Source organism: Heterocephalus glaber, unplaced genomic scaffold (assembly GCF_053883595.1).
Source record: "Heterocephalus glaber isolate CG9 unplaced genomic scaffold, H.glaber_assembly_v1.0 deba00001227, whole genome shotgun sequence".
Taxonomy (NCBI): domain Eukaryota; kingdom Metazoa; phylum Chordata; class Mammalia; order Rodentia; family Bathyergidae; genus Heterocephalus; species Heterocephalus glaber.
The window spans coordinates 108,722-117,854 of record NW_028258220.1 but is presented as its reverse complement, the minus strand read 5'-3'; the positions used below and the strand labels follow the sequence as shown (position 1 = coordinate 117,854).

At 35.3% G+C, this 9,133-nt stretch overlaps 1 pseudogene; it reads right to left on the bottom strand.

The window, feature by feature from the left end:
• Positions 1 to 7,825: 7,825 nt before the first annotated feature.
• LOC101697911 (high mobility group protein B1 pseudogene) lies at positions 7,826 to 8,644 on the bottom strand (annotated as a pseudogene).
• Positions 8,645 to 9,133: the final 489 nt, after the last annotated feature.

Genomic DNA, 9,133 nt, shown 5'->3' with positions numbered 1-9,133 from the left:
ACAATGAAACCCATTATTCCATATAATTAATATGGGTTAATAAAAGAGTATAGAACCTATATTCAGAAACTGAACTTTGTACCTTCTAAAAACAAAATTGTCTGGTAAATGAGTATGGCCCCTTGTGATTCTGGGAACAGGCTGCTTTAACAAGAACAGAGTTTGCAGGAGGCCATTGATTTCTCAACTTCTGAGACTCCCAAATTCTGCACATCTAGGCCCTGCTCTCAGCTTTATACTGAGCATCAATCACACCCTGTTTTACTTTTAATTTCTATTCACAAGAGGTTGAGATGGGTTTGTTTCACTACTCAAAGTTCTTGCAGATGCAGTGGTTCTTGAGATTATAATGTGCTTCCTGTTTTCATCATTTGAAAATAATCATCATTTATTTAAAAAGCCTGGGGGATCACTGTTTGAGTTATATGTAGAAGTATTAGAGAAACAAAGGATCCAAATACTTGCAAGTTTTGTAATATTTTAGTAAAGGCCAGGTAGGATTCAAGAGCCTATCTGGAGAGGTTGGATATGAATAGAATAATTTACCTCTGTAACATCTTGGGAATCAAAGGATTCTAACAGAATAATTTGATAAAATATATATTTTGATTGGTAAAAAAGGACCTTACACTTCAAGAAAATTCTAAAATTGCTACCCTGAGAAAAGAAAGAGGTATATCCACTATGCGGAGGATCTAACGTTCACTCTTCACCTGTACCTCCTTCAGACACAACTCAAGATGCAACTTTACCCTGGCTCTCCTGGCTTCTCCTGTACTCTGAGTCCCACCTCCTACCTAGTACCCTTGTAAGACCGAGGGCCTTACCAAACGCTCCGAGGAGCTGACTATAGTGAAGCACACCCAGGGATCCCAGCGGTGCCTCTAGAATGTAAGACCAAGGCCTTACCAAATGCTCCAAGGAGCTGAAGTGGAGCACACCCGGGGATCCCAGCGGTGCCTTCAGAATGTAAGACCAAGAGCCTTACCAAACGCTCCAAGGAGCTAGCTACAGCGAAGACCACCCGGGAAGGAACACACCAGCCAAGTTGGGAAACAGACCTTTATTAGTCTGGCCAGAGGGCACTCTCAAAGCAAAATAGCTTAGAGAGGCAACTGGCTCAGAATCCGAGGCTGTTTTTATAGGGGGTGGAGGGGGAAGTTAACATATCAAAGAAAAGGGGACAAAGGTTAGTGGTTGACTGTCACATATTGATGGTCAGCAGACATCTGCAGCTTGTTCTAACAATTGTGGTGCCTGGAATATCAGTTCTGTCCCTATCTAGCATCTCTAGACTAACAAACATCTCCATCCATTAACTCACATTTTAATCACAATGGGGCTGGAGGATCTAAGCGTCCTTAGACTAGACTAACAAGCATCTCCATCTATTAACTCACATTTTAATCACAATGGGGCTGGAGAAAAAGGGGCAAAGGTTATGCAGTCCCACACCCTTGTTTTTTGTAGTTTCTTTCTATTGTGCCCCTTCTCCAGACTCTCTTCCTACATCTACACCAATCTTTCCCATATACAGTCCTGTTGAGTAGGAATTTTTCACAGTGTTTTACAACATATTTGGAGACAATGACTAGCCTTGCTGACTTTCTGCCTTAGTCAACATTAGGTTTGTTTTATCTAATTAAAAAAGCTTTCCTAATCCTCACAAGTAAATTGGTAAATTTGTTCCAGAAATGTCTTCTTAGGAGCAAAGGATGCTAAAACTTGGTTGGAAAAATGGGAGTGAATTGATTATCATTGTAATGACATTGAATCAAAATATGTCCAAAGAGAGCTGTAAAAAGATTATAAAAATAGAAAAATACTTTCTGCATACAAAGGAAAAGAATGTCATACTCTTAGAGACTATCTCACTGACACTTTCATAAATTATCCTGGTCCAAAAAGGGAGAATATATTACTACTGTTCAACTCAACTTAATTGTTGATTGTCATAAATTTGAGATGGTAGACTTAATAAGAACTACAAAGGTTCTAAGATGATAAACTTCCTTCTCCACAATGTTCTTCTGAGCATTTTGAAGATAATTTGACCAAAAAAAATCCTCCAGATTAACCCCTTAGATAAATCTAAGAACAAGTACTTATCTAAAATTACTTTTGGAAAGAAAAAAAAATAAATTAATAACAGAAGCAACAAAACACATACCTGTTATTATGGGCAATGGATATAAAAAGAACAATTGTTCTGCATTAGTTTGAAAGATAAAATACAGACAGAAATAAAATAAACCTTTGCCAGATGATGGAAATGTTTGGTTAAAATTGTCCTTCACAAAATAAGAGGATTATACACAATGGCAAAAACCAGAACATTTCATGTCTAATTAGTGCTCCGGTTACTAAGCACTGTCAAGTAGGCACAGATAGGAAAAGAAATATCTGTTCAAATAGTTATTTTGCTCCTTAATGATTTTTGGTGTTTTGGAAACAACATAGCTTTTTTTTTTTTTTCTTGTACTGGGGATTGAATTCGGGATCTTGCACTTGCCAGGCAAGCAGTGGAAACACTGCTAAATCCCTCTCCCCAGCAACATAGAGTTTTGACTGGAAGTGGTGCTACTGGTAAGCATAACAACCATATCAAAACCCAGCTAAATTTCTTGCTTTTTGGATATAATTATACTAAGTTATATTATATTATTTAGACTGAATTAAGGAATTAGTTATATGAAGATTAAATCACATACTAAAAAGCACACTGGACAATCAAAAATATTATCTTAGCAAATTAAAATACAAACTGTGCTACTTTATAAAACAATAGATTCGCCAATGAGTTCAAAAATGAAAAGTCAAAACTAAATTTTACTGTTGTCATCAAGTCTTCCCTCAATGCCAGCATCAGACAGCCAACTCTGGGAATTTGGTGAGGAAACAACTATGTTCAAATCACATTTTTTGTTTTACCCAGAAGATTTCTGGTGGTACTAATATAATTTGTCCATCAGAGTGTATGAAAATGTTATATGCTATAACTCACTGTGGATAGGGAAGGTTCATAACTATCTTAAATAGATTTTTTCAGAAAAATTTTAATGAGATTGCCCCCAAGAGTCTATTTTATGTAACTTAAGGCCACAATCCTAAGAAAATTTAAAATTGAGATAAACATATAAGTTAAAATTTTGTTTTATCAGATTATCTAGAAATAATGCTTATTCCAGCTCTTCCTTTGTTATAGTCAGAGATATGTTAACATTTTCTGCTTTCTCATTGTCTGTTCTTGCTCCTTCTAGTCTTTCTCTAAGCTCTGTAGAAATAAAACTCATCTGATAATGAAAAGATGCTTTATCCCTTATATTTTCAACTTAGAGAAGACTATGCTCTATGATTGAAGAGTACCTAAGGAACTGTGTCAACCTAAAGTAGAATGAATGGCTCATTAAAATTCTCTCTCTTGAAATGGTCAAAATTATCTGAGAAACTTTAGTGCAAAGGCTTTGCTATTAGTGTTCATGACCATTAGATCTAGCCTAATAGGAATTCATAAACTACCCCCATAGAGTCTTAACTCTGGCTAATCGTAACACTGAGACCTAACTGTCCTCCTTGATGTTATTCATTAACAGACATATATGACCAAGCATTGTGAAGATTTAATGTACTTTTGTTAAGTTTACAATTATGAGTCTCAGGTGGCTTTTTCCAAAGATAAATGACATGTGACCTGATTTTCTTGGGACAGTTCTGGTTTGTATTTGCTGTCCTCATCCTCAAAAAGGAAAGAAATTCCTTCTTAGCACAGAGACCTGATTTCAGAAAATGACAACAAGATAAAACAGCTTCTGAATCCCTTAGGACATTATAGCTTATTAGAACATCAAATAACTTCCCACTATTAACCCCAAACACTGCAGCAAAGTACATGGAATCTTCAATATACACAGAATCATTCATTCATTATTTTTATCTCAAAAATTTAAAAAGGATTTCATGTCATTACTAAATGCAACAGCCTTAATCATGAGCTTTAAAAAATAATTGTGGTGAAATTCATGTAAAATTTAGCCACTCTTTCCATTTTAAAGGGTATAGTTCAATAGTGTTAAGTACATTCACATTGCTATTCAGTCAATATCCAGAACTTTTCAATATTAAAAAACTAAAACTCTGTACCCATCAACAATTCCTTATTTCTTTCTCCCCCTTGCTTCTGGCAACCACATTTCTTCTTTCTATCTCCATAGGATGACTCCTCTATATATCTCATGAGAGTGAAATCATACATCTATGTTGTAGTATGTGTCATTTCCCTCATTTTTAATGCTAATATTCCATTGTATGTATTTATACTCATTTTGCTTATTCATTCCTCCATCAAAGGATAGCAAGTGTAAGCCAAGATTGTCTCAAGAAAATCAAGCTATATGTCTCCACACTGAGACACTAAGAAACATCCTGGTATTTGTTACTACCTAAAACAATATCTAATCCCATTTAAAAATCACTCCTTTGCTTAAAAATTGCTAAGAAAAAATGACTCAATATAATCTCTGTATCATTGAGGATCCTGCTGATGAATTACATTTTTCTTCTAGCTATGAGAAATATCAAACTAGATATTATCTGGAACCCCACACTTCCTAGTAGCCTAACTTTTGTTCCTCTTCCCTATACCTATTAGGACTTACTTTGGATCCTTGCTATTTCTCAGATGAACTAGCTGTATGTGGACTGACCATGTCCCCATGCCTGTAATCTGTCATTCACATTATTGTCATTGTGATTTTCCTGAAAAAAGAAATCTGACCAGAGCAGTCCTCTCTTAAACACACTTTCAGACTTCACACCTGAGTTGAAGACTAGCTTTATTTTGAAACTAAAACACCTCATTTGTGATGCCAGGAATCTTTCCAGTATCTTCCATCAGCTCCTATTCTGTCCAACTACAATACATGTCAACCACACTCAAATACATTATATAGCCTGAATGAGTCCTATTCTACCTTTCAAACTTTTATGCCTTAGAAAAGCTGTTTCTCTCTTCAGTTTTTCTCAAGTGTGTTACTATCTTGCCTCCTCTTTATGCCCAAACCCATCCCTTCTCCCAGTCTCATCTTGGTTCAAATCACCTCAGCTTCCTACCACTCCTACAATCCTGAAACAAATGAGTGAGAGGCAAGACTCCAAAATGTGGCAAAGATTTAGTGGACTATTAATACTTAACTCTGGATTTCAGTGAAATTTAGGGTTGCAAAGACCCTGCTAGATCATCTAGGTCACTTCTCTTCTTCATCAAAGACTGCACCCTCACAGCTAAGTAAAATGAATATCTAAATAAATTATACAATTTAAAGGACCATGTACATTTTGTAAACCATGCTCCAGAGCCCTTAATGATGTGTAATGAACTTACTTGTTAAATTATTGTTTAAATTCCATAAATTTTCTATCCCAAGATTTAAAGTAATTTCCTCCTTTTAATTCATGGAGAAGCAGGAGATGGGCACCATATATTTTTGCCATGAGAATTTAAATAACTTCTCTGCTCATGGCTCCAAGTTGAATAATTCCAGATCTTTTCACCTTCTCTTGTAGGTCTTACTTTACAACCAATTCATTATCTTTGTGCCTGTCCTCTGAACTCTCTACAAGTTTTCACATTCTTCTTAAGATTGGAAGTCCTTGACAAGCTGCAGAATTCCAGGAAGGATTTGACAAGTTAGCTGTTCATTGAGAAGATTACCTCATAGTTCTTACAAACTCTGTCCTTTATTTTATTCCATAGCATTAACTTTGTCTTTCAAACTGTAATGCTTACTTGCTAATTTCACTGTATTTGATTTCTACTTGAACACTGATATTTTTTCCATGACTCCCAAATCTCAGCAATGAATCACTTCTTCTTTTGCTTCCACTCTCTTCAAGTGTTTTATCCCAATGAAGCTATAATTTGTTTATATCTGTCACTCATATTTACTGAAGCGATATTAAAATTAAAATCTATCTTCAAAGGCTGCTGTTTGTAAATTGATAACAACTGTTCTTTAATTAGAATAGTGAACATAAGTGATAATATGATGAATTTACATAGCAATCACATCAGACCCTCTATAATAGATTATTTCATTAGTATTAATAGTAGTAGTAAAAATGAAACTTGCAGATATGTAATGATTATATTAACTCATTAATTTTTGGTATTACCCTGTGAATTTCTCATTTGCACCACTAGGTTGCAAAAAGAGGAAATGAGAACTAAGTAATTTGCCCATTGTCTTGTGTAAAAGTGCCAGAAACATGACTCTTGTTTGCCTCAAGCATGATTCATGACTCACCCCAGAATCTACATTTCTATATAATAGTTTAGACATTTAAAAAAAAGAAAAAGAAAATGAGATCTCCTTGGAATCAATGTTATGAAGGAAAAAAAGAATTTTTGCTTTAAATTGTAAAATTCTAGCCATGAGGAAAAATGCATTTGAATCTTTGGTTGTCCTGAAAACAACCTAAGTAGTGAGATAAGTGAGGAGAAAGGCAACAGACTAAACACTTCTGTCTGCAAAAAGAATTACTAAGCTTGCTAGAGGAAAGCTCTCTCCAGACCTTATTAGCAGAAGGAAGCAACAGTGATGCCTTATGTTGATAAGATAAGCAGAAGCTTACAAGGATAAACTGATAACCAGGACAGTTTAAAAATTCCCTGAAGCTTCTATTTATGTGTGAGGAGTGTGTGTGTGTGTGTGTGTGTGTGTGTGTATGCACTTCAGTCTAAGAACTACATTAAGGTTGCATTAAGACAAGCGATTTATGAATTTTGCTAGTTAACAAGCCTGGTAATTCATTTTTTCAATTATATTCCAATTAAGTCTAACATATAGATGGTAGCAATTATAGTTTGATTCAGTTTTTTAAAAAATTATATTTTATATGAAAATTTGCTAGGGTAGAACAATAATATAATCTCTTTAATACTGATTGGATACCCTAGGAGTTAATCTAAATGTTGGAAATATGCTACTAAATGAACCCTAAATTTTCCCTCTTGCACAGCAGAAAATGCAAGCTTAGACTTTTAGAAAAAAATAATAAGCCTTTAAACTTAATTCCGTTCAAAAATATTTCCTGAACAGCTTTTAAATGAAAGACAGTATATTTAAATGTAAACTTCTTCAGAGTCAGAAATTGTGAAAAATTAGTTAATTCTATCATTTCTACATTTGATGGCAGGAACCACGAAGGAATGGAATGCTGCTCTTTTGCTCCACTGATACATACAGATTAATTAAGTGCATAGTTTCGGAAAGCTTATTGACATGAAAATGGCTCTAACTGTACTGTAATTCTTTGATACATCCTCATTTGCCATTAATAAATGTCACATTTGACATTTTTAAATTATAACATCTTCAGGACTTTGTGAATCTTCAGATAGTTGATGTAATGACACTAAGTTTGTCAACAACTTTCCTTGGCACTTAATTTTTACTCTCTACTTCCTCTGTCTTTGGAATCTAAATGTTATTATTACCTTGCCATAATCTTATTGACAAAATACAGACAAGCATGATGTCTCAAGCCAATTTGTAAAATGGAAATTTTATATTTTAATTTCTTGAGGTTAGTGTGTAGTCTAAGTGTGTCTGGACACACAGCATGATGGGTCATTAATCGAGTAAGCATATTCCTCTCATAGTGCTTTTTAAGCTGGGTCATAGCAACTTAAATATTAGATCTATGGTAAATAGCTACTTCTGTTTCTTCATAATGTCTGTATTAGAAGTTTCCTCACAATCCTGTTTATTAAGAATAGACGAAGTATATGGAACACTGCCCTCTTGGTTTCTGTCTAGTTCCAAAAGTCTGTCTCTTGTTCTTATAAGTGGTGACTGTACTTAGACAATATTCCTCCTGTTTTTAATTCTATGATTTTAAAAGGATGTAACCCTAAATATATATAAAGATATTTTTGTTCATCTTCATCCTCTGCGTCTTTTTCCTCCTCCTCATCCTCTTCATCTTCCACATCTTCTTCCTCTTCCTTCTTTTTCATGCTTTTTTCAGCCTTGACAACTCCCTTTTTGCTGCATCAGGTTTTCCTTTAGCCCGGTAGGCAGCGAGGTCCTTTTCATACTTTTCCTTCAGCTTGGCAGCCTTCTTCTCATAAGGCTGCTTGTCATCTGCTGCAGTATTATTCCACATTTCTCCCAGTTTCTTTGCAACATCACCAATGGCAAGGCCAGGATATTCTCCTTTGATTTTGGGGCGATACTCAGAACAGAACAAGAAGAAGGCTGAAGGAGGCCTCTTGGGTGCATTGGGATCCTTGAACTTCTTTTTTGCTTCTCCTTTAGGAGGAATATAGGTTTTCATTTCTCTTTCATAATGGGCCTTGTCTCCCTTTGCCATGTCTTCAAATTTTCCTTTCTCTTTAGCAGAAATGGTCTTCCACCTCTCTGAGCACTTCTTAGAAAACTCTGAGAAGTTAACGGAAGCATCTGGGTGCTTCTTCTAGTGCTCCTCTCTGCAAGTTTGCACAAAGAATGCATATGATGACATTTTGCCTCTCGGCTTCTTAGGATCTCCTTTGCCCATGTTTACTTGTTTTCCTCAGCGAGGCACAGAGTCGCTCAGCGCCCATCCGGCTCTCACTTGCCCCGGCGCTGAAGAGGATGAAGATGAAGAAGAACATGATAATGATGATGAATAATTTGGTTCTAGTGCAGTTTTTTTTTCTTGCCTATAAAGCATTTAACCCCCCTGTACACAACTCACTCCTTTTAAAGAAAAAAAAATTGAAATGTAAGGCTGTGTAAGATTTGTTTTTAACAGTATCTCTTTTTTTTGTAGAGTTAACACACTACCGAATGTGTCTTTAGATAGCCCTGTCCTGGTGATATTTCAATAGCTACTAACCTTGCCTGGTACAGTATGGGGGTTGTAAATTGGCATGGAAATTTAAAGCAGGTTCTTGTTGGTGCACAGCACAAATTAGTTATATATGGGGACGGTAGTTTTTCATCTTCAGTTGTCTCGGATGGAGCTTATACAAAATGTTGTTCTGTTAAGTGAATACCACTCTGTAATTGCAAAAAAAAGTTGCAGCTGTTTTATTGACATTCTGAATGCTTCTAAGTAAATACAATTTTTTAAATTAAAAATAAATATA